General features: G+C 40.6%; 1 protein-coding gene across 10 annotated transcripts in view; it reads left to right on the top strand.

The window, feature by feature from the left end:
- The window catches only part of NCKAP5 (NCK associated protein 5), a 627572-nt gene that overhangs the window by 285156 nt on the left and 317177 nt on the right, over positions 1 to 25239 (top strand). The gene's annotated exons all lie outside the window — the stretch shown is intronic.

The raw sequence follows: 25239 nt of genomic DNA, 5'->3' as shown, positions 1-25239 counted from the left end.
TCAGTTAGCAACAGCCCCTGGTGTAGGATTCAGATTGGCACCCATCATGGAAGTGGCAACCTCTTGAAATCAGAATTGTTATGGAATTCAGATGTTCAGGGTGAACTTCATTTCATCTTTTGGGAATGTTCATTTAGTGTGGGCTAACTGCAGCCACATGCTACCCTCGGTAGAAGAAGAGTTTGGATTTGATATCCCGCTTTATCACCAACCTAAGGAGTCTCAAAGAGGCTAACAATCTCCTTTTCCTTCCTCCCCCACAACAAACATTCTGTGAGGTGATTGAGGCTGAGAGACTTCAGAAAAGTGTGATTGGTCCAAGGTTACCCAGCAGCTACATGTGGAGAAGCGGGAAATCGAACCTGGTTCACCAGATTACGAGACTACTGTTCTTAACCACTACACCACACTGGCTCCAGAGTCCTTTCCAACTCTGTTTCTATGATCCTATGAGTACTTGTATGCATAACTGGCTGTTTGTTCTAAACCAAGTTAAACTTGAACAGCAGAGGATTTGTTCCATCCTAAATAAATTCACCTTTAAAAAAAATATTGAATCAATAAATTTTGAGAATGTGATGACTGGATGAAAGAAAGGCAAAAAGCAGTATATAATGGGACACAGCAAGTTTAATGGGACATGGCAGACATCTTCTAATACCCAGTTTTAGAGAACCACACTCATTTTATGTCTAAAGGTCCTTCATTCTGTGAGACATGGGTTAGCCAAGGTGGCAGCCTCCACACATGTATACATTTTGCTTTTCCATCTGGGTCTGCCAAATACCCATGTGTTTTCTTTGGATCTGAATACTAAACCTCTTCTTGCATGCCTTAACCATTGTATGATTAGTCAGTTGGCAAATCGCCTGTTTGGCACACAGCAATTTCATCAGCTTTCTCTTGAGGCTGTGTTTTAGTAAAAGCACTATTGATTTAGGGTCCAGTTTTGCATATTACTGCACTCACGAATGGTTGGGGAGGGCTTTGCACTTAGCTGGGAAACAATTAGTGGCTCTTAATAGTTGAACCTTCATCACTGTATATTTTATACCAAGCTTCCTTACAAGAGTAATCCTAACATAAGCAGTACTTGTGACGTCACCTGAGCAAGATTTGAAGGATTATGTGAAAATATTAAAAATAAACATTCAGCAAGTGTTTGAGAGAGACTGTAGTGGAAAGTAATTTTTAAATACCACAGCATCACAAGACTGCATTATAGTATGGTGAAATATTAACCTATGCAAAGAAGGAAATGTGTATATACTGGAAACATTCCTTTCTGACCCATTTCCAGGTTGCCAGGCTTCTTGGTGAATGAATTCTTTTACAACTTTCAGAAAACCATTTTGCAAGGAAAACAGCTTTTAAAAAACAGATTAAGTGGTTTGTTAACTATGCATGGTTACTATCCTACAGTAACTGTTTTGTATAGCTGATTGACAAATCTAAAAAAAAACACCTATCCGCAAGAAGGGCTTTGGTTCAGAAGAGGCTACTTTTGACCGTGTATGCATTTGTGTGGACATATATGGGTTCCTTTTTATTTAAAGTACTGTATAGGCCAATAGCATCTTTGAGAACTACATATTAGGACACCACTGAACATTTGTGCTACTTTCACTTTCTTTGTAAAGCTACACAAAGAGTTTTCAGTTTTTAGTACACGGGATATCAATACTTTTCTCGAATAACTGTGGAAGCAAAGAACCTTTGGCTTCTGGCGTCAAGATAAAAATGGATAAAATGATGGTGGACATCTTATGATTTTTATTCACAAAACTCCAGTTCTGTTTCACTGGGCTCCCTTCCCTGCCACTACAAACTTGAGGGTTAAAAAATAATAATAAACAAATATCCTGTTGAGCATTGAGCAGATCATAGATAGGGGTAAAATACTGGGTGGCATAGAGTTGTGGCTTTCCTTTCCGATGTTTTCTCTCTCTTGGAAGTCATATTTATTGTTTGCTTGCTTCAGGGTTTGTTTGCTGCATTGTGTCCCAGACATGCTTTAAACATGTTCCCAAATAACAGCATGCCAGGCACACTGAGAGGTATGCCTAAACACCATGGGACAAAGAGTGGGGTGAAATATTGGCCACACAACACTCTTGGTTACAATATATTAGAATTTGGCACTGCCGCCACCAGACCTCCTGGTCCCAGTGACCATCAGTCTTCCCTTCTCGTTTGTTCCCCTATCCCCTGCTCATTGCCTCCTTTTCGCCACTGCTGATCAGTAGCTCTCTCAGCACTGCAGTTCTCCCCTGGCCACTGCATATTTCCCTGTCCTGCCTGAAGCTCTCCCTACCTAGCCTCATTTCTATCTGCTACGACATACCGTACTTTTCTGTGTATAAGACGCCCCCATGTATAAGACGCCCACTTCTTTGGGGACTCAAATTTAAGAAAAAAGCTGTTGAGCTTAATTAGGGGAGGATTGCACAGAGTTGTTGAGCTTTTTCTAGCGGGGGATGCCGAAAACCGCTCACTTGCACGCGTCGCAAAATCCGCCTCTCGTACCATCACCACCAGAAACATTTTCCTGCCTGTTTCCCTTTCCCCCTTTTTCTTACTCTTACTCTTTCCTTTGCCTTTCCAACCTGTTCTAAACTTCTCTATTCCACCTTGCCTGCTTGCCTGCCCCAATCTATCACAACAGTGATAAATATAAAAAAAGCAGTTTAAAACAGCAACATATTCATAATGCCAAGTCAGGTACAGGACAGATCAGATCTGAATCAGCGAAAATATTATATTTGGTTAACCCCCTCAGTGCTCTGCTATGTTGTGTTGAACACTCACCTATTGCTATAGCCCATGTTCTGATAAGCCATCCTTACAATGTGCACTCCACTGATTTTCCAAAAATGCACATTTTCCATGTGGGCTGCTTTCTGTGAAAAGGCATCAGTCAGTCCTTGTCAACAAGCTGGTGTTTAGGCTTGCATGTTGTAGAAAGGAGAGCAAGCACCAGATCTGGGGAAGCTAAATATTTTTCAGTGTAAAATTACTGAGAGGTTGTTTTTTGTACACTAAACGGAGGAAACCATGATTTTCCTTATTTTCTTGCTAGAGGGCTAACGAGAATTTTTTGCATTCCAGTCATGTATTCACTCATCATATTTATGAAAGGCACATTTTGCATTTCTCAATGGCTTCATCTTACATAGAATACAATGTTATCATTTCATTCTCACACAGAATTGGGTAATTATAGCTTTCAGTGTGATGTTGGAAAGCTTGGGGTTTTGTTCTTCACTGTAATGGAGAAAAATGAATCTTAAAATAGCCTTTTGTATTAATGTCATGTTTGGGTCTTTTACATTGTCTACTGTTGCAAAAAAGATTGAGAAGACTGCAGCAGTGTAAATATACTCCCCCCCCCCCACCTCCGTGTTTATCCAGATAGGACATTTTATTGTAACTTAGAGCTGGTGTGCAGAAAGCAAGCTTAAAAGAAATGCCACCAGTATTTTCAGAAGGGAAACCAGATGTGAAATCCTTTAGGTGTTTTTCTTTCTGAATTTTGGTAAAGTTCCAAGATACTACATAATAATTTCATGACATTTTAAAGCCGGTATTAATATGTTACTGAAAAGACACTGGAATACTTTTAGAAATTAATAGTTTTCTTCTGAGTTCCTGAAATATAGTATGCCACCAACTGATGTAGTCTTTGTTGATAATGAATTCTGGATGTAGAGTAAATTATACTTGCGTCTAGTTTCCTTTTGGGAAATGGATATTTATTGGTGTTATGTGGTTGATAATTTATGAAGTTGTGTGTGTGCACCAAAGGCCCTGTTCTGATACTAGAATAAATGTGAACCTCTTAGATCAAGCAGCAAATCTCCTTTATGACTTGAACTGAGTGTATTTTACATGCTGCATGAGCCCTAATGAATTAGGATTCACTCATAACTCCACTTACAAGTGAATAAGCCCCCTTGAATTTAGTATGACTTTTTTCCGTGCACTGCTCTGGTTCGCCAGAAGCGGCTTAGTCATGCTGGCCACATGACCCGGAAGCTGTACGCCGGCTTCCTCGGCCAATAAAGCAAGATGAGCGCCGCAACCCCAGAGTCGGTCACGACTGGACCTAATGGTCAGGGGTCCCTCTACCTTTACTTCTGAGTAGACATAGTAAGGAGTTCACTGTTGGGCAGTATAATGGCATGTAGGAGCAGGCATATAGGAACACTTTAAAATCTGATTGCACGTATCTTTCAGACCAGGATTCAGTGCTGTTGGTTGTGTTCTTGCTGACCATCTTCCTGACCTAGTAAGGGAGTCCTGTTTGTAGAAAGAAGCAAGTGCCTTTGTTCCAGGTACCTTTTTCTGGATCACTAACTGCACCTGGAGATGTATCTTGCATAGATACAAATTGTGGTATGTTAAATCCATTGTGAATATTTCATGGAACAGACGCTGTGAGTGAGTGGGCAACATGGGCAAACATTTTTGGAGTCAAATTAATCGAGCTTGGGTGGGATACCTTTCACACTGGAGACTTGGTCCTATCTCTGTATGATGGTTTCAACTGTGCCATATAGCCGATATGGGTTAGTTACTGTCCAATACTAATAATCTCAGTATTGAGTTCATTTCTAAGTATCTCAGTGTGAATTTATACATGGGCATGCTATGTTTTCAGGCCAAATAAACCATTACTTGGCTGCTCAAAACAGCAATATCTGAACCAGGCCACAGTCTAATCCTGTCATCTGCTGTTTGTGAGAAATAGGCCAAGTTGCAGCTGAAATAATCCTTGCAGTGATTCCCTGCCTTTCCCCCTTTTGCTATATATATTGTTGTGAGGTTTTTTTTTGGGGGGGGGGGAGGTGAGAGGAATAAGACTGTATGCTTGAGTTTCTGCTAATTCTTATATCCAACAAGAATCCAATTGCCAGCAATAGGCAGACAGCTTTCTTAGTAATGGCCCCTAAGTAAGGGTCATTAAGGTAATAAAGTGGCTCTATACTCTGTGTGTGTGTGTGTGTGAGAGAGAGAGAGAGAGAGAGAGGGCACACTAGAGGCTAGAAACAGGAAGTAGACTGGGCAGCTGAGAGACAGAGTCATGCCTGATTTCTACTGGGATCCAAGGCTGTGGCTATGGGAAAAGGAAGACCTTATTGGGGTGTTAATGCTGTGAGTTCCTCCATCGTAGGCTCAGGTTGTATATATGTATAAATGAATCATAGATCATAAAGACACCACAGTCTCCACTGTCACTTTTTCTGAGGAAGCCGAACCCTGCATAAGCACCTGGAACCCCTGGAATCTTGCACCACTCAGAGATTGGGGTGGCATGCGACAATATAGACAAGTGTGTGTGTATGTGTGGAGATTATATATACATACATATATAGTATGTGCGTATATCTATATATCTCCATATGCCAAATTATTAAGAGTGACTGTGCTTTGTTTATAAAAATAGGCTTTTTTGAAAAGAACCATTTCTTAACTTTATCACACAAGGTATACTTTATTAAGGACTCTGGTGGATGGTTGCTCTCGGTTCCATTTGGAACCCATCCTTTGGTTTTTTGCGTTTTATTAATGTGTGTTCATGTGCTTTTTAAATAAAATATATATAGTGATTTTGTGCTTGATGGTTGTAGTTAATCATCAAATTGAGAAGGAACCAATGAATCTCACGCTGTCTCACCGAATAAAATATAATGAACATTTTTACTGAATAGAAAGAGAGAACCAAATTGTATCACATGCTGAGAAATGTTCTATGTTCTATAAAGAAAATTGCACAAATTTCCATTTATTTAAATGCATCTCACATTTTAACCAACTTTATAAAGAATAATTACAAAAATTATTCTATAAAGAAAATTACACAAATTTCCATTTATTAAATGCACCTCACATTTTAACCAACTTTTGAACTTTCCTTAGTATCTGTATTTCTAAAATTATGGTAATAAGTAGCATATGATACATAGGATACAAGAGAATTAGTGCAAGAAATAACAGTGGATTTACTGATCTGAGTTTCAAGTGAGAGCACGTTTGCAGACATTTCTTTATCAAGAGGACTTACAGTAGATTCTTCTTCCCCAGCCTTTTAAATGCTTTTGACAGATGGGCTTATCAGCTAATACACTTCCGAGTCATCTGTCTTGCATCTCCCTCAGTTCTTCTGGTGGGCCTGCCACTGTTTTTATTTTTTAAAAAACTGTTTGCAAGTTTATCTGATTTAACTCTTGCACAGTAGAAAAAATAGTTGAAAACTTATTCTGGGTTCACAGAGACAAAGGCCACCAACCAATCAATGTAGTGCCTAGCCATCTTTTGCCCCAAACACAGAGAGAAGTTTATTTTTTTCTGAGATCAGTTCTGGGAAGAATACTGTATCCATACAAACAAAATGCAACAAGAACACTTCCATATGTATGCTTTGGATATGTAGTTAATAGCCATGCAGCAAACATATGTTTATTTTCCAATTTCTCTAATGCAGTAATTTTTAAACTGTTCCAAGAAACAAGAGCTTCCATAGCATTGCTTGCTCTGTCCACTGGGAAAAAACACACAAAGGCATTTAGAAATCACTTGGATTACATTTGTCTCTGAAGGTGGACCATTCTAATCTGTACCCCATCCCTGTAGGGGAAAATTGGAGCCATAATTCCAGACTTTTTCATGAAACGGACTGACCATAACAATGGGTTAATAGCCACCACTCCTCCCATCTCTTGACCACTTCTTCCTCAACCTAGAGCAAAAACCAAATTGAGGTTATTCTTGGTTGGAATCAAAATAGTGGATAAAGCTTTGTCATTGCCCCATCAGTGGCAGGCCTGGCGCCCAAGGACTGGTGGACTTTTAAGTTCCCTGACCCTACCAGGAGCTGAAGCAAGAGAATACAAGATTAGGGGCAGCCTCTCTCTGGTCTCTTGGTAAAGGAGGAGCTGGAGCCCCAGCCTTTACAGCACTTAACAGGGACATCAACTGTTTTAATATATCCCAGAGTATTGTCTCAAAGCCCCTGGATGTCTTCTTTCCAATACTGTGAAGACTGAACTACTAGTGACCTATCTAAGACATGGCATGGAGATCTCAGTGTCCAAGGGAGCCAAACTTAGCGCACTCCACCCTTCCCCACACTGAGGAGACATATCCCAAGACCAACGCGATGAGGCCCAGCTGCTTGAAAAGTGCCAGTATGTCTGCGTTTCTGCTAGTCACTTCTGAAAAGTGTGCCTTGTGCTGTGGCCAAACCATTTTCTGATTGAGTCCTAAGGGAAGTGGCGTTGCCTGTACCATCCACTCTACTGTAGTAGTGGTATATGTGACCCTAGTGCTTTTATCTAGCCATTTCTGACCTAAGGGATGTATGTGGAAAGTTGCAAAACCAATGACTAGTAAAGTATAGTTTTGGAGAAGCCTCAGCTCAGCACATTTTTATTGGAGCTGTATTTTTCTGGCAACAGGTGACAGAGCTGTGAGATAGGTGTAAAATGCTCAAGCAAGAGTTTTATTTACAAACTTACCAACACAAAGCATGTGGGTGTTCTCTTTTGCAGGCAAATTCAAACTGCAACTTCTCCTCCTTTTGTACTCATCACCAGCTATACCTAATCAGCCTAGAAAACCACACCCAGAACTCAGAGAAACAGTTCTTAAAGTTACAATCATCTTTTCTGGTTTTTTTTTTGCAGAATGACTCCTAACAATTTTATAGTCCCGTGAGTTTTCCTCTCATTTGGTTACAGGGATCTAGTTGGATTTTGCATAGCAAACCTACATCTTATGCAGGAATTACGTTCCTGGGATCACACCTAAAGCCAACATTAGGTATAGTGAAAACACATTAGGTTCAATGGTGGATAGGATTGCCAAAGTCTTTTTTCCTGGACACCCGTCCCCTTAATAATAATAAAAATAAAAATGCCAAGCACATAAAGCTGAATGTACACAAGTTAAATGTTCATAGGTTGTGGGCTTACTGTACTTGAAACATAGGGTAGCACCTAACCTCATACGAGGACAAATTATTTATCTAGCCCATGTTCTCTATTCTAACTGATAGCCGCTCTCTCAAGTCCCTAACAGTCTTTCTCATCTCCTGGTCCTGTTTAACTGGGATTGAACTTGGGACTTTCTTTACGCAAACTATGCACTCCAAGATCTGTTCCTTTTCTGAAAATGCAAAATGCAAAATGCAATCTCAAATATGAAATCTAGCTTTCATTTCAATTCTTCCTTATTTAAGAGATACAGTCATATCTCTTGTTACGTTCGGTTCAAGTTACGTCTTTTCAGGTTGCGTCCCGGAAGTACCAGAAAGGGTTACTTCTGGGTTTTACAGCTTGCGCGTGCGCAGACGCGGGTTGCGTTCCTTTCAGGTTGCGAACGGGGCTTTGGAACAGATCCTGTTTGCAACCAGAGGTACCACTGTATATTGTACTGTGTGGTATACTGAATTTTCCCATTTTAAAAAGGAGAGGGTGGTTGAGCTGGCATTAAGATCTGAAATGTGAGAATTCTGCCCTTGAACATAGGTACTATATTTCATTTTGATTTCTCAGTGGTTCAGCAGAGTTATTGGGCTGCAAACACACATACAAACCAAAAACATCCTTTCACCAAACTCAGTGTTGACAGTCAAGTTAAGCTGGGGAGGGGGGAATCCACTCACTTTGTTCAGCCAGCAGATACTTACTTGATAAAACACTCCTGGCTTGTGGCTTTTTTTGTTTAAGTTTGTTTTCATTTGCTTCCTGTATTCTTATCATGAAAGGCTAAAGGGGAAAGTAATTTGATGGGGAGAAATTCAAAATAAAGGAGATGAACTCGAAAGCTTTACAAGGAAAAAGCAGATTACATCAATGATAAGACATCATTAAAGAAGAAGAATCCTTCAGTTATAGATAGCTGCACAGTGAAATTTAAAAGCAAATGCATGCGAAGTATAACTGGTCAGAAGGTTTCATTCAGAACATGAAAGACTCTGAAAAGCAATCTTTTTACTAGACAAGGCAAAACATCTACAGGTGCCCTTGATAATAGCAATATGCTGTTTTCTGGCCCTGGCCCTGCTAAGCTTGTAGAGAAAAATAATTTTCAAATCTGACTATGAGCAGAAGTAATACATTATTAATTGCTTTTCAGTTTTGATAAGCAATTGCCTTGCAAACAGAGAGAAGGGGAGGACCAGTCCAGAATGCAATTTCCCTTCAGCTGCTGCTGCTGCTGTGTGTGTGGAGGGGGGGGGGGATATTCTTCTGATGTCCCTTAAATGAGTGGTTAGCATTAGCAACTATTCAGCTCATCTTTGTCTGTGTTCCAAAAGGGTTGGCTCATTGTTCCTTGTTCCTTCTTTTCTGAGGAAGTCTTCACAAGGAACACTGGCTGAGGACTTCAGGGGCCTTTGCTCTGACATGTAAGGGTAGAGCATGTGTTCATTCCATTTGTATTCGCTGAACTTCTGTGTGTGTTAGAGGCTGTGTAGTCAAACTCATTAGCTGAAACCCACAGTTCATGAAACTTCAGTTGCCATGTCTACTCTTCTACTATTCATTCAACCTTTTAACAAAAGGTTACTGCATTGGACGAGTATTGTGATCTTTCCTTGGTGATGATACCACCACCTAACCTGTTGATTCTGGATAACTCAGCTGCAGGGGCCACTTGGAACATTTGCTGCATCCAGAGAGGACATGACGCTGAGTCCCAAAAAATGCAGGTGGAAAAATCTGGTGAAGAGGATGAGTGAGAGGATTCAGTAAGCCCTTGGTGATGTACCTTCTGGTGGGGAGGAGTAGCAGGAACATTCTAATCAGCACTGTAAAGGCTTCAGCTCTGTAGTAGAGCATCTACCCAACATGAGTGGCACTGTGGTCTAAACCACTGAGCCTCTTGGGCTTGCCAATCAGAAGGTCAACGGTTCGAATCACCGTGACGGGGTGAGCTCCCGTTGCTTTGTCCCAGCTCCTGCCAACCTAACAGTTTGAAAGCATGCTAGTGCAAGTAGATAAATAGATACCGCTGCGGCGGGAAGGTAAACAGTGTTTCCATGCTCTCTGGCTTCCTTCACACTGTTCCATTGTGCCAGAAGCGGTTTAGTCATGCTGGCTACATGACCCGGAAAGCTGTCTGCCGGCTCCCTCGGCCTGAAAAGTGAGATGAGCACCACGCCCCATAGTTGCCTTTGACAGGACTTAACCTTAACCGTTACCTTAGTGCATTGGTGTCTACAGATGCTCCCAAATGTTACTAGTGTGTACCTGGACTCACATGTTTGCAGCCAGCACACATGTATGTTCATATATACACTGCTGAGAGGTTTAGAATCTTTTGTTGGCGTTACGACATTCTGCGTTCCAGTCAGAGCTGCCATTTTAATTATCCACAATGACATAAATACAGTATCACTCTTCGGCACAGTGGGAAATTATCTTGGACCCAACTTCTTTTTAAAAGGAGACTCCATTGCTGTTGAGTGAGGTTCCTGGCTTTAGAAATAGACTAGAATCAATAGCAGGAAAGAAAGTCACAAATGCTTTTGAATATTTTTGAAGTATGTTCCCCTTGTAATTTAACCACCTACACCTTTCCAGGCCTATTTTCATCCTTTACAACAGAAATTGAAAGACTATTGCATCGATAGTTAACTCTATACTAGCTTATGTTTTATGCTTTATGTTTTGTTTTTCATGTGAATATAGGCTAGTATGTATTTGAATAGAATTTAAGCATGACATATAAAGGGGAGGGATGGTGTGAGAGAGTAAACCTGGTTCTTAAAGGGGTTTTACCATGGTAATAGTGTGTTGATAGCCCAGTGAAAAGGGGGTTAAAAAGCTCCTCATTGTATGACCACCCAGGAACACACTGAAGGCCATCTGTGGACTGCGACCCACAGTTTGAGAAGCACTGGGCTACATAGACACACCTCTTAAAATGCCTTTGGCATAAGTTCCCTGCTGACCAGTATAGTGGTGACCCCTGTTTCAATAGTTGATGTGTGAGGGAAATGGATTGAGAAAAATAGTGGCGTAAGACACAAGCTCCTTTGTGTTTGCTTAATAATAATAATAATAATAATAATAAATACACAATCAGTGAATTTGCTTTGGTTTTTAAATAACTGAGCTCTGAAACGGCAAACTACTTCTAGTGTAACAGATGAGTTTCTGGGAGACTGAAAAAGAAAGGTAATGATCCAGAACACACTGTTTAGATGAATGCATAACATAGAGGGGAAGAGAGCACAGGGAGGCTATAAAGGTATAGATAATATTCTGCTGCTTTGCAGAAGGTCAGGGAAGTTCAATCTATTATTCTCAATAATGGTTCAAGGTCCGGTACCACCAGTCTCCACAGGCTTGCAACTCTCGCTTCCTGGAGCAGGCATTAAGATTGTTTTGTTTTGTTTTGATATTGTGTACTTCTAACCCAGCCTCCTGTGAGAGTCATTTAACATGGATGAGTGGCCATTATATGAAGCGCGCATAGATAGATAGATAGATAGATATATTCATTGCTAGTAAATTAAATGCAGGACTTTGTATATATATATATCTCACAAAGTCCTGCATTTAATTTACTAGCAATGAAGATTAATTAAAGAAATAGCGCACACACACACACACACCCTGATCACAACCCTAAGGAAAAAGCTAATTGATCCAGTCCAGAGCCCAGTGTGCACTCAGTGCAGATGGACTATTTGTGGAAGGACAAAATCTTTGACCGCAAAATAATGTGCCTGCATACCTGCTACTTCCATTCAAGTAATTGGGGCAGCCCTTGTGGGCAAGGAAGGAACGTTTGTATGTACATCAGAGATGTAGCCCATAGCTAGAGATGTGCAAGAGCTCTGAAGAAATGCTGCCAAAGTCAGATTATGTAAACTTTCATTGTAATTTCTACAAATGTTTCACCAGAGCAGGACACAGAAGGTAGCATGGATAATGCCTCCTTTTGCCCTTTGGCCAGCTTGGCTTCTGTGGTTTCAGAATATAACAAAATGACCTGTCGTTGTTGGAATTTAAACATTTCTGGCTTCACCTGGCATTTCAAAATGACTTCTATTAGTCCTTATATTTAAGCCCTTTTTTAAAGCCAAGGGGTCTCATGGTAATGATGATAATAAAGTAGAACTCTAAGTACTTGGCAGCTTGCCTAATTGTGCAAATTCCCTCCATATGCTTTTTGGATTGCAGTGTGTTGGCACGTATCATGCAATGCTGAATGCTAATACTAATTTTAAAAGCAACTTTAGGATTGATAAATCAATCACTTGATTGGTAAATCAAGAGAAAGCCGAAGGTTCTTGCAGCAAGGTTGAAGCATTCTAGGTGACCTCTTCCTGCACTTTTTATTGCATAGATTAAATTGTAGGTGTCCATATAGCTGAACCTAACAAGAACATCAGAATGTGCACAATGTAGATGGGCTAACACTGTGGAAACATTAATACAACCAGGTTCTGTGCTGAATTTACAGTCTCTTCACTTCAGTATGATACATGTGGGAATTGCAACAGCAGAGATAATTTGGTTTGTAACCTAAGGGTTAATTCTGTTTTTAGTAAGTCAGCTAATCGAGGGGTGGTGGTGGAGGGTGTTGCTTAACAACCAAGCAGATCATTGTGATCTTTGCTGAGGTAACACGGGCTCTGATAGGCTGTGTGGTTCTGAGGGAGTTTTCATCTGAATAGTTGGTTGGATGTCTCCCTGCTGCATATAAGTCATGAAATATAATAATAATAATAATAATAATAATAATAATAATAATAAAAATAAAAATAATAAAAATAAATTTTATTTATATCCCGTCCTCCCCAGCCGAAGCTGGGCTCAGGACCGCTAACAACAATCAAAATAATCCAGCATTCTAAAAACATTCATAATAAAATTAATTAAAATCAAATTGATGGCAACCATTAAGCAAAATTCTGTGCAGATTGCCAGAGGAGGGGGGTCTGGCTGCGCCCTGACCAAAGGCCTGGTGGAACAGCTCTGTCTTGCAGGCCCTGCGGCAAGATGTCAGGTCCCGCAGGGCCCTAGTCTCTTGTGACAGAGCGTTCCACCAGATTGGAGCCGTGGCCGAGAAAGCCCTGGCTCTAGTTGAGGCCAGCCTAACCTCTCTGTGGCCTGGGATCTTCAGGATGTTTTTATTTGCAGACCATAAATTTCTCTGTGGGACATACCAGGAGAGGCGGTCCTGGTTTTTTTCTCCTTAAATTATACTCTTTGTTCAGTTCTCTTAGTAGTGTGTTACCAGGATTTCTTTTCTCTCTGGGCTCCATCTGCATCATTTACGTGACACTGCTAACAATACATTCTGTAATGTTAGGTAACTACATAAGATGATTAGTTAAAACTGATGTCCACTTAGCTAAAATGTCTCATTTTATAGCTGAGCCCTAATCTTAAGGATTGCAGTTAATCACATGCAGTGCATAATGGCAGTAGTCGCTGGCACTGCTTCCCTGGTTTCCCAGCACTGTGCACTGCTGCTGCTGCTGCATACGGAAGGGAGGAGGCAAGGCACAGTTGCAGCTGCAGAGACACAGTGCCCCCACTGCTACATCTGTACTGCGCTTAGCTCCCTGCTGCCCTGCCACTCTCCTGCTCAGTAACTAACAGTGATGGATGGTGTTGGGGAGCCTGGGAAGCAATGCTGGGCTGCCCTGCCAGCCACTACTGCATAATGGCCTGCATGTGCACCTCTGTTTATCTGGATAAAAAGATAAATTCCAGTGGTTAGATGGAGACCAGATGAGCGTTATGATACAGACAGACATTTAGTTGCACATCTGCATTTGCTGTGCACTTAGAACTCTTGATGCAATGCATGGAAGTTTGTTGCTGGGTCTGGTTGCTAGTGGCTGGGTTCCATGAAGGGGAAGAAAGCTAGATGGTGGTGGTGGTGGTGGTTAATTAGACTTATATACTGCCCCTCAGCAAGAGTTCCCAGGGCAGTACACAGCATAAAACACAATAGTTAAACCAAAACCACAGAACAATGACCCCGCCTTCTGACAGATACATTTAAAAGGCTGTAGGATATTAATTAGCCCAAGGTCTGGTTGAAGAGGAACGTTTTTGCCTGGCGCCTAAAATATATATACTGAAGGCGCCAGGCGAACTTCCTTAGAGAGAGCATCCCACAAACGGGAAGCCACCACATGTGATCCAGTTGCTTGCATTTTAGTATACCCTTGTCTCCTTGTCTGGATAGTAATAATAGTTTTATTTCAAGTTCAGTGTATCTTTCCTTTACTCTTAGTATTTTCTCTCTCAGTCAGTATAACCTTTTCTGTTTTCAGGGTGTGTAAATGGATATGAAATTTTAAAGTAAAAACAAACAAACAAAACCCCTTTTTAAAGAGCTTTTCTATCAGAAAAACAAAGGGCATAATATTTACTTATACTCAGCTGTCACAACATTTTGCATCTGACAAAGTATTGGCTGTGCTCTCACACTAAGCAAATCCGTCTTCCAGAATCTTTCTGATGTTTGTGGCATCAAGGTGCTTAAAACACCTGACAGGTTACCACAAAAACTGCCACTGTCTTTTCATGTTGTTTCTAGTATCCATTTTCCCACAGTTACCAACTTGTCCGCCCGCCCAACACATATTCTAGCAATGTTAGCTAAGCAATTTAAATGTTTCATTAGAAAGGGAAGCTGACAGTGTCTCGCTGTCAATATAAAACCACAATATCATTAGATATAATCCCAGTCTGTTGGGTAACGCAATAGGAAATCACAGGGTTAGAATGCAAATTATTGGTTCATTCATAAGAGATGTAAAGTTGAGCTCATCAGTATAATGCCGGGTCACTGGAATCGAGTGACTGTAGCGTTCAAACAGGAAGCAGCAAGTAGCAAAGGAACACCAGAAGCTCTCCTCCTGATGCCAATCCTGGCAGTCTGAACTGTGATCAGTAAGGGAATTATTGACACAACTGTGTAGAATTGCCATTTAATAGTATAAGGCAATGCAGCACTTTACAGCTTGCAAGGCTATAGACCAGACATTGTGAACTACGGCTCCCATCAGTCCTGACAATGGTCAGGGGGGATGTAGTTCACAGCAGCTGGAGGGGGCCGGATTGGGTACCCATTGAATTCAATGTGTCCTACTTCTGAGGAGACTTGCATAGAATTGCACTTTTTGGTGGCCGAGTTAGAATTTCTTGCCTAAATATTGGCAATAAATGGGTGTGATGGTTATGAAAACACTTTTATGTATCATTGTGTGTGTGTGTGTGTGTGTGTGTGTGTGGTTGTGCCGTGGAAGTTGAGGCAGGATTCTAGTTGCTTTTTTTTTTCTTCCTGTAACTGAGAGTTAAGTTAATTAACTGCAGTATTCCTGAATTCACCATCTGCTTAGCAAGGAGCAAGCAGCACCTGTTTACTGAGTAAACACAAACGACTTGTATTTATATTACTTTCTTATCTCACAGCAGTTAAGAGAAACGGCTTGTTAAACTGGCATACAAACCTTTAATTCATACTGCTTGTTAATGTGCTTAATCACAAGATTGAAAAAGTAAGCCTGCAATTCTTGGAAAACATTATGTTCTGTATGCCAACCCTAGTAAGTATCCCACATTGGCAATCACATGATTAAGATCAGTTAAAAGGTCAACTGTTAATAAAAGCCTACTGCCTTTCTCTAGATTGCAGACACCAGGAGCATCCTGTTGCAAAAATCAATACACATTGGTATTAATTAATTGGACTTTTAAACATAGTGTTGGATGTAATAAACCCATTACGTACGTAAGTTCTTGGAAATTATTAATCAATAGTCAACTCCTGATTTTAAAACAACATAATTTATTGCATATGAAGCAGAGAGCCATCTCTATTATCCAGTATCCATCTTGCTTCATCACACATGTATTTTTATTTATTTTAATAATTTATATACTGCGTAACATCAAAGTTTCTAAGCAATGCACAACAGGGATACAGCCTAAAGGCAGTTACATTTAATGGTAAAATCAGAAAGTCTCACTTAAATTTCCCGTGGAAATAATAATAAAGTCTTCACCAGGAACTTGGAGGGAGCCTGTCTGATCTCAGATGGAATGGAGTATCATGAGATTGGGCCCACAGTACTGTGCACATGGCTTCAGTGGATATGAGCTGGGCATCTGAGCCATGGGGGGACATTAACAGTGACCCCCACCAGAAAAACAATGATTGAACCAGGTGGTCTGTCTTACATGCTTTAATATTTTCTTCCCCTTTCTTCCTGGGTGGTTTTTAATTAATTGGTCTAAAGAGGCTCTGGAGTAACCTTTTCCTGAGAAGACCAGACAGAAAGTAACATATCCGGTGTCTCTTTAAATTTGATACTTTATGGGTGTGGAGTAATATGTTTTTTGAAAACAAGTCCCTTGGTGTGTTTCTTACGGGAAGCAAACAAACAAGGGGGCAAGGCAAGGCTAAAGAAAACACCACCCGCACAAAAGACAAAACCCACAACAAAACTACATGTTGTGTAGTTATGCACTTCAAATGTTGAACTTTTGCTGGATAAAGAACAGTTTGTTACTTGAATTGTTCTATAGCAGGGGTGGCCAACTCCCAAGAGACTGCGATCTGGCAGTGATCTACCCCCTTTTGGGGGGTTCAGATCAAAGTTGTTGAGCTTTTTTTTTGAGGAAGGACGGGGGCCATTTTTGGGGGGTTCAAGTAAAAGTTGTTGAGCGCCATTTCCCGCTGCTATCCCGGATTGTTAGATATCCCATAGACTGTCCCCGGGACAGGTGAGGCTGCTGATCCCTTATTTTCAAATCTGAAAGTTTACAGCTATGGTTGTTGAGCTTCTTTGGGGGTGGGGGCAGTGATCTACCAAAAATGTCCAGTGATCTACTGGTGGATAACAATCTATCTGTTGGACATGGCTGTTTTATAGCATTTATTTTCTCCCTTCCTTAGTCCAGTCACCATTGGCAGATGGTTCTAGGACTCACTATATTTCCACCATGCCAGGGCTCACCTATGTAAGAGCTGATCCACTGGTGTAGGAGAGGATAAAAGGCCCTCTTGGAGTTTACTCCGCATGTGACTCTCGTCACTGTAGTTCTTGTTTCTTTTAAAAAAAACAAAAAACTATCCAAAATGCAGCAATGGAGACTGCAATCTGCAGTAGAAGGGCCAGCAAGGTGAGAAGGGCAACTTAACCCTTGCCTTGTATTTTTCTTCTGGGAGAAAAGAATGGAGGTAACTGTGTTTCTGGTATCGTTTGCCCTAAATAGTCTGTTTCTAGGTTTTCCCCAAGTTGCCTTCATCTTTTATATACAGTGGTACCTCGGGTTACATACGCTTCAGGTTACATATGCTTCAGGTTACAGACTCCGCTAACCCAGAGTTAACTTCAGGTTAAGAACTTTGCTTCAGGATGAGAACAGAATTCGTGCTCCGGTGGCACGGCAGCAGCAGGAGGCCCAATTAGCTAAAGTGGTGCTTCAGGTTAAGAACAGTTCCAGGTTAAGAACAGACCTCCGGAACGAATTAAGTACTTAACCCGAGGTACCACTGTAGTTAATGTGTTGGTAGCCAAATTTGGTTTCAGCCGTGAAGTGTTGCATCCGAACCAGTGCTTAGGCTACATTTTCCTGCTCCAGGAAATGAGGAACAAGGCTGGGCTCGCTCAGACTGCATGCAGCAGCACAGAGCCCCATGCACAACTTGGTTTGCATAACTATGATGTATGGCTAGCCTTCGTTAGGCAGATTGCCATTTGGCTACTGTCTGGAGTTAGCCAACAGGCTACCAGCTGACACCTCTTTTCTAAATACACAAGTCTTCGGCATGCTTTAAATATTGTAGGATAGCAACACTTATTGACATGCAAATGACTTTTTCCAGTGCTATATTCCACTTTGGAGATTAAAAATCCAGTAATGACTGTTAGGACTCCTCTAGAAGGTGATAAATCATGGCTAATTGTTGAAGGAAGAAAGCTGTAGTGATTGTGTGCTAACCACAGTTCTAGTTAAACTAGTAAATTAATTAATTGTGGCCGCATCTCCTTGGGCTGGATTCTTATAAACTTAATGAGAACAATCATGGTCAGTATTTGCTTGTGGTGGCATGCATGGCATTGAAGGCTGCAGCAATATATAGTGTTTTAGGCTAGAATAAGCACTATGCAAGAGCATTGACTTCCTGGTTTTGGATGTGCTGCCTTTCAAATGATGTGGACAAAACTAGGTCCTAGATACTTTCAGTGGTTAAAGAGGGCTTCATATTAGTGGGGATTAATAAATAGAGAGAGAGAGTGCCATTGTTTATTATTTTATTATTGTGTAACATTAAAGTCTGCCCTACATTAATTTAGGCCACATTTTACTTTGCAAAACACAACTTACCCAGACAATGAAGGGCATTTCCTTAGCTGACTTTTAAAAATAGTGGCATAGCACATGGGTGTTTTGTAGCTAGACAAGTTGTGTACATGGCCTCATTTGTTGTTAGCCCAGGAGGTGCCAAAACTTTCTCAATTGTTGCTTCTTTGTCGTCCTATTTAAACGTGCAAGACTTCACAGCTGATGTAACAGAGCACAAAATGTTAAGTGAGAGGATGCATTGAGAGATGATTGCATTATGCAGCTTTGATTGTATAAAAATATTGTGCAATGTTCCTTAGCACCATGAAACAAAGTTACAGGTAGTTTTGAGACTTACAGTGCAAACTGAATCATGACTGCTCATGATTCCTGCTGAATTCAATGGGGCTTACTCCCATGTCTGTGGGGGGTTAGGATTGCATGAGGGTTAGGATTGCATCCTAAGGCACTATTGAGCAGTGCAAGGGTGGAGAACCTGTCAGACCCACTGAGACAAAAAGTTTCCCCACCCCTAGTCTAATGCATCTGAATAAAAGCAAGAATCAGCCGCTGAGATTTCTCAATTGGTTTTTCATAGAACTGTAGAGTTGGAAAGGACGTTGAGGATCATTTAGTCCAGCCCCCTGCCACACAGGAATCTGCAGCTGTCCCTTACGGGGATCAAACTTATGCTGTTGTCAGCACCACACTCTAGCCTACTGAGCTTTCCTGCTCACGGGGTATACTTTCCCAGAGCTGTGTAAAATGCACTGAAAAGCCAGGTACCCATTATTGTACAGTACATTTATATATTAATATTGTCACAGGAGCCTGAATTATTAAATGATGCTAACACACTTTGCTTTTGTTGAAGACTTTATTTTTATTTTTCAACACATACATTCCAAGTACTATTAACACTGAGTTGATTTAGACATCTCAATGAGCCAAGGTACTTTGTTAGGAAGGAGTCTGTGTGCTTCTCAAATCCTTCTCAACTACCCCCATTCCTTCATTGTGGCTGTGAGGAAGAGGCTGGGAGATTTGATTTCTGTTTCTTATCTGAACCCAACAAAATGTGGTTAGTCATAATTTTGCTTCAATAGCCCATGGTTGAAGTTGCCTTGTTTCAACAAGCCATAGTTAATCACAGCTTGTTGCCCTTCAATTCACTCTTATTTGCTTCTCACGTTCCTTGACTCCTGCATTCAACTAACTGGGGATAAAGTACATGGAGAGGGAGAATCTAATGTCATTGGAGGCCTGGCTTGGTATATGGTTTAAGGTTTTTTTGTATGTAAAGTAGAACTGTAGGCCTCATTGCGAAGACCTAAAGGGCCTGATAAATCTCCCACACATTACGTTTGACGTCCCTGTTGTAAGCAATGGTATGGATTATAAGGATCAAGCCCTGCAGAACAGGACATAGTTCTACTGTGCAATTGACTTATTGAAGGTAGCCCTGCAATCTATTTTTGGAATGTGTAGGTCATAGTGTCAATAACTTGCTGTCAATTCCATCAGATTTATTTTACATATTTGCCTTATTATGTTCCATTTATCCCTTTGCATTCCCTTATGTCTTGTGCAGTCATTTTTGAGGGACTTACTCTGGAGCAGAACCTTGCACTGGCAGATGACACCTTTTTATCTGATGCTCAGCTCCTGAACCATGTGGCTAACTGGCCTTACAAGTTTTGTTTCCTAATTAGATGAGTTGAATTTTTATAATGAGAGGAGTCATTAGAAGGCAGGATTAAAAACCAGCCCTGCTTTTAGGGTTCTTTAACATACCTGCCAGCATTATGGAGATGAACGATGCCCAATAGGTATAACTGTTCATGATTTTGCAAATGGCATAATCTATTAATGTGAGCTTATTAGTGTGCTAATGGAGATACACTAAAAGCAAGACAATTCTCGGAAGCAGAACCTTGGTTTTGACAGGTAAAAATGGAAGTCCTTTTTCTTTTAGCCTTGAACAATTTGCCTGAACTATTATTATACATTTGTATGCTTGCATAAAAGAGTGCATGTATCTGGTCTGACCCTTTTATAGTTTGAATTTTTGCTCAGAAAGGATTTTCTACTTTCAGGATCCTTACCCCAATACCCCATTTTACTTTTGCAGCAGAATAGAGCTTGCTACATGTAGTGTATTCATTTTAATACAACATCTGAGATACACACACACACACACACACACAATTCACTCTGTGTCACAAAAGGTATTTTCTTTATTAGCACCCACAATTGCTTATTTGTTAATTTCTTCACTTCTACAAAGATTGTTTCAAAGCACAGCTGTTTAGCTTTGTATTTCGTGTAAAAATCATGAATATGTTGGCATAGTGTAGTAGAATTTTAGTGTGTACGTGTGGGGACAGGATAGGAATTGCTACTAATTCCATGAAGTATGCTATTGGTATATATTGGAGCTAAGATGATACCTGGAACAGGACTGGTGCCAAGGATTTGCCATTTGCTGGGGCCCTACACCCCAGCAGGGAGGTCACTGACAAGAGACCCCCTAGATTTGCTGCATTGAGAAGGTAGATTAAGTTGGTGTTTGTGGAGTGTGTCGTTTCAGAGGTCCAGCAAAACCTGGACTTGACACTGAAAAAAGAGAGGTTAAGATTTGAGTACCAGTTCCCTCTACTCAAACTGACTGGTCCCATTTTGAGTTTGGTGCAGCTCCATTCAATCTGTATCTTCCTCAAAATAGGCCTTGCACCCTACCCATTCCTATTTCCTCACTTTCCCAAAGGAGAAGAGATTTTGTAGCGTGCACAACAAGCAGCAGAGGGATAAGTTGACCTGAGAGATCCCTGTGGAGCCTTAGCATGGCTGCACTGGGTATGCAAAATGTGACTTGCTGCCTGGTATTATGAGACTTGCATGGCAGTGTTCTGATCCAATGCCAGATCACACACAGAAGGAAGCATGGGTTGGTCAGGACCATGGATAGTTCCAAGTTAGCCACTCGCTCCAGCAAAGGTTGAGAGCAGACTGAGCCTTTTTAAGCTCCTGCTCTTAGACTACCTCTCTTGGGTTCCACCCGTTTGTCACTAACTCTAGGTTCTTAAAGCCCATTCCTCTAACTGAAGAGGGGCACTCTGTTCCCTAGCCTGGTGCATTCCCTACATTGCTGGACTGTAGAGGTACTGGGGGAGGTATTTGGTTCTTCAGGTGAAGGTACCTGTAAAGATCCAAATTCTCGCCCTACTGATACAGGAAGTTCTTTGGGGGCTCATATTCCTCAGTCTTGGACTTAGTTGTTTCCTGATCCTTCAACATCAGGTTCAGAGCATCTGATCTGTCTCCTTAGCTAGATAGTCTGCAGCCTCTGACTCCATGTTGTAACCACTGCTGGACTCTGGGCTCGTAACATGCATCCATGGAGAAGATCTTTATGATTCAGTTCTGTTTTTTCCTTGTCCCTCTTCCTATTCACCATAATGTGGTCTCAAATAGCATGATGGTCCACTTCAGAAAAGGGTGCGTGTCTGTTGGCCTTTCATGCCCTGTTTAGTCTGTCTTCTATTACTGTTTTCCTTGTGCTACAGAAGGATACATGGGTGTTTTATTGCCCAGGCAAATATATAGGGAGGAAGGAGACACAAATAAAATTTAAATAATATTTTGTTTTTACATAATTTGTGAAGTCCCAAGTCTAGCACTGTTGATTTCTATAGACGCTTTAAACTCTGTTTATGATCCTTACAGTTTGATATAGAACTTTAGCTAATGAATTATCCAGAATCACAGTTGACAAAACAGTTTGGTTGTCTTTTACATTAAGTTTTCACTTTTCTTTAATGTTTGTTTTAGAATGAGGGATGGACAATAATATCATATGGGACAAATCAAAATACTGGTGTCAGTATTTCATCATGGGGATATTGGACTGAATTTGGTTGACCCAGAAGCAGTTAAATTGAATCATAAGTGTAGTACTCTGAAACATTTTTAGTTTCAGTTGACTTAAGTTGACTTATTTTGTTTATAAAATCAGTTTAAAGAGTGCTGCTTGATTTTCTTTCTATACTAAATGTTTGCAGGTGTTATTCAAAATAAAATAAAAAATTAGCTTTTGTGGTCTAACATTCAAACTTTTGATGCAGCTTGAGAGTGCTGGATAAAACTGAGGATTAAAAAAATCAACAGCATTGTGTCAGAAAGTGAAATGTTATTAGTGAAGTTCAAATGAGGTTTCGGGATTCTCAAAGACTCTGGAGACATTTAGCTGCCTTTCCTTTCCTATGTAGAATTGAATAGGGGCAGTCAATCAGTGCTTTCACTTTCCTCACGGAATGAATAAAGCTGAGGCTTTTATTTACAGACAGCCGAGATAAAGGAAAGGAACTGTGTCGTGGCCTGCATTGTTTCTACCAGCTATAATCTAATGTTGCTTCCACAGTCCTCTTCCCTGCCCCAGATTTTTTTTTCTGAATAAAGAGCTCAAGGAATAATTCCTTTGGCATTAGTTTCTTAGTCCAAGATTATTCACGTGTGTGAGAGTTGTTCCACTACAGCCTAAGAATGACTAAAGCAGCAAACCAGTACAGAAGCACAATTTGACCATTGGCTAGAACTAGCCGTACAGTCTGTAGCTGACTGCTCAAAAGTAAGCCCCCTCCAGTTCAACTGGACATACTTTCAGGTAAGAGTGTATAGGATTGCAGGCTAGCTCCCGAAACATGATCAACTGCTTTGTAATTTGCTTGGGTTAGCATTTTATGCAGGGCATCATTAAAAAACAAACAGTAAATGAAGCTGGTGGTTGCTAATACACTGTGAGGTGCTGAACTTGCAGTTTATAGATTGCCCTTTTTAATGAAATAGCATCAAGGTCTTAAAGAAAGTTTAGAGCATGATTTATAAATCTACCTTATGAAAACCCCACAGCCACAGAAGTTTCTTTTACCTTGTTCGGTTAATAGCAAGAACAGAAACTTTATTCAAAACTTGAGAATCAAAACAATGGTCATTGTAAGTGACATTCAGTATTTATACTAGCTACAATTTTGAGATACTGAAAGTCTGGAAATGGAAATGGAGAACCATTTTTTTGTTGACTCCCCCACCCTTTAAAGCAAAAATAAAATAAAAATGCTTTTAACTTGCCTTGTAATTTTTCTTTTCCATGAAAACTCTGTAGAATTTGGGGGCATTATTTTAGATGGATCCCTAGCAAATTGGTAACAACAAGAACAACATTACAAAAGGTATTCATACAAACTGAGAGCCTAGGTATGTGTACAAGTTTCTTTATGAAGTGTTGAGATACACAAAATATGGCTTGATAATGAAGGGAAAACTGCATATAAGAATTAAGCAGCACATAAGAGTGGGTAAATTATCAATCAAAATAACATATTAAGGACACAGAAAAGAATAGAATGAAGAGTTTTTAATTTGCATTACTTTTTTAAAAAATAGAGGTTCCAATTGCTCTGCAGACATAGAGAAAATGGGCAATAAATATGTAAGAAGCTAATTTATTATCTGGTTCCTGCCTATTATGGGGAAGACAAGGAGACTAGTTTGCTGTCTGAAGACATAACTTTTCAAACACAATGACTATCAGTTGCAATGTATCCTGTGGATCCTCATAAATCTCTATAGAGCAGGCTTTTTTATTCCTCCCTCTGCAGGGTTTTTTTTACCCACAGCTCTTCCCAACAGATTGGTTCACAAAAGAGCATTGCTGGCTCCGTCTTCTCACTCATACTTTATCCAGTCCTACGCAGTGGGGCTCATTGGCAGTGAATGTGTCTAGGAAGGAGTTGCTGTCAGCATTGTTGACACTTTCAAAGAACTTTCTTGTAGAACTGTCAAGGAAATCATTATGGTGTGCATTAGTTGTATCGTGTGTTTTTTAAGTATAGCGGTTGTTATTGGCAGTGTTGATTCCAAAAATTTATGTTGGTATTTGGGCAAGATGCACTTAGAGGTACCGTTGACCAGAAGCAAGCTGAACAAAGTGATATTTCTCTCAGAGCTTCTTGAGTGCTCTGGGCAAAGTGAGAATGGTCTTGGGAGTTTAGCACGTGGAGGACACTCTTGAGAGTCCCATGGACCCCAAGAAGATCAAACCTATCCATTCTGAAGGAAATCAGCCCTGAGTGCTCACTGGAAGGACAGATCGTGAAGCTGAGGCTCCAATACTTTGGCCACCTCATGAGAAGAGAAGACTCCCTGGAAAAGACCCTGATGTTGGGAAAGATGGAGGGCACAAGGAGAAGGGGACGACAGAGGACGAGATGGTTGGATAGTGTTCTTGAAGCTACCAGCATGAGTTTGACCAAACTGCGGGAGGCAGTGGAAGACAGGAGTGCCTGGCGTGCTCTGGTCCACGGGTCACGAAGAGTCGGACATGACTAAACGACTAAACAACAACAAATCTTGAACCTCTGTGGAGCTATCTTTGCCTGTGAAACCTTTGACTGTTAGGGAAGAACACATGTAGGGAGGGAGTAGGAGCATGGCGGCTAGTCCCACATGTAACCACTTGATTGTACAATCCCTACATGTGGTCATTTGCCATGTTTTTTGTATGGACTTATGGGTACAAACTTTTATGGACATGCAAAATGGGTATAGGGATGGCTGAGGGAACATGGAAAGACAGGTCCACATTAACTCAGCCATCTGTACAATTTCTATGCATTTTCAGGCTTGTGTACATGATTTAGTACCATATATAGGAACAGTACAACTCCTGCTGCTCCCCAATCATGCATCCTGTTTTATTCTCTTAAGATGCTTTGAAATGAATGATATAGAGATGGAGTTTCTTTTTAAAAGAGATGGGTTATCATTTCTTCTAAAATTCATATTTTTGGTATTGAAAAAGTTCATGTTATTGGTCTTTAAAAAACACCTTTCAGTTTGCTTTTAAGTCTAC

The sequence above is a fragment of the Podarcis pityusensis genome, assembly GCF_964106645.2.
Source record: "Podarcis pityusensis genome assembly, chromosome: 1".
NCBI lineage: Eukaryota > Metazoa > Chordata > Lepidosauria > Squamata > Lacertidae > Podarcis > Podarcis pityusensis.
The sequence above is the reverse complement of the archived record's forward strand: the minus strand, read 5'-3'. Positions and strand labels throughout refer to the sequence as shown.